Genomic DNA, 1,921 nt, shown 5'->3' with positions numbered 1-1,921 from the left:
CCCGTGGTGGGATGAGACAGCAGTCTGGCAGTAAGGATATGACTTCCCCCCACATAGAGTGATCTCTGTGGTAGTTTTGTCAGAGCACCACATAATTTTTAATTTGTTGTGTATGACCAATACAAGTTTTCTACATCATCTCATTGACTATGCCCATTCCTCAAGAACATAATCTATCAAAATCTCACTGATACAGGAAGGCTAGGATGAGGGTTAGAAACTGGGTCAAGGGTTGTTTACTATCCCCATTGAGGCAGACATTGCAAACACAAGGTGACGCTCTCAATTGGGTAGAGTAGGTCACCAATGAACTAATCATAGTAAAAAGGACTTTTTAATAGAAAATAATTCGATTTTGACTATGAGATTTAATTTTTGTGTCTGAGACATTTGGAAATGATCAATACAGGCAGAATCCCACTCAATATTAAAATGAACAAGAAACAAATATCCCACAACCATGCTTCAAGAAAAAACCCTGGATCCCATCCCTTGTGGATTATCCTTATGAAATAATAAAATCTCAATATACTGGATATACAGATAAGAATTTATCTCCAATTTATTGTTACCCCCAAACCCTCACAGGTTGCTGTTTTTGATGAATCTGAATTCCTTCTATGTCCCAGGAAGTGTCATGTAGACTGGGATCAGTCGTCTGTGCCCTGTGCCTAAGTAAAGAGTCTTTTCCCCACTGTCTTCTCAATCAATATCCATAACCCTGAGCACAGCTATGAAACCCTGATTTCTTTAGTAGCAGATTCCGTGGTGAATGCTGGCGACTGTGAGGGGTCTCCTGTAATGATTTGAATAACGAGTATCTCATTTGTAGGATGAATCCTTGAACACAAGGAAAGGCTATTTATTAGATGATGTGCCTCATCGAACCCCAGCACAGCTAGAGACACAGAGTCTCCAGAATTTATCTTCAGCATCTCCATTTATCCATCTAGCCTCTGATTTTGTACTTATGTCTGCCTGTACCAGACCTACTAGTGTGCTGTTCCTAGAGCCCAAGTTCTCAAAGTATTGGAGGTAAAAGTATTCTTAATGAGTCATCTGACTAAGGAAACACCTTACTTGATCCCATTGAGTACATCTGCGCCCCTAGGACATTATTCCCCAACTCTCACTGGCCTTCCTGAGGGCAGGAAAGCAAGGATGCATCCAGGAAGGTGGAGTCCTGGCTTGTTTACCATCAGCATGGAGGCAGCTACTGGAAAAGCAGGGCAAGGCTGTCAATGTGTGGGGTGAGTGGCCAATGAGCCAATCACAGAGAAAATTATTTAAAGGATCACTTCCAGACTCACTTAATGTAAATTTAGATGACTCCCTAAACATATTAGCCTTGTGTATACCTGTAAATTCCACAGCTTGTGCAATGGAGATGTTTAAATTTACACATACAGCACACAATGCTCAACATTAAACTATAGTTTATTTCCTGAGTTCTGTCTGTTGAGTGATTTCCATGTATGTTTCTAACCACCAGGTTGGAGGTCCACATCAACTGGTCTCTTCTTTGGAGAAAGATGAGGCTTTCTGCTCTTTTAAGAATTTACTGTTCAAGTAGCCCACAGGTCTACAAAAAAGGATAGGGGAAAAAACCCTTCAAAACTCTAATTTATTTAAATTTATTTATACAGTCCAGGTGATTTGGGAACCCTGACCCAAGAAAAAACACCAACAAAACAAAGATGGGAGTGAGAGCACAAATATGTATTGAATACTAGTAGCCAAGGAGGACATAGTTAATCTTGTCCATCAAAATCTGTCTCCCTCAGCAACATGCCACGGGGTGCTTTATACACAGTGTTGGAGGGTGATGATGCTCCTGAGCAATCCAACATGAAAGAGGTCATTTGTTTCCAGGTTTTTCTCTTTGTAGGGACATATATACATCCAGCTAAAATTGTTAACT

Source organism: Echinops telfairi, unplaced genomic scaffold (assembly GCF_000313985.2).
Source record: "Echinops telfairi isolate 266 unplaced genomic scaffold, ASM31398v2 ScPeMD7_66;HRSCAF=263, whole genome shotgun sequence".
In the NCBI taxonomy this organism is placed as follows: Eukaryota; Metazoa; Chordata; class Mammalia; order Afrosoricida; family Tenrecidae; genus Echinops; species Echinops telfairi.
Note: the sequence above shows the minus strand (reverse complement) of the source record.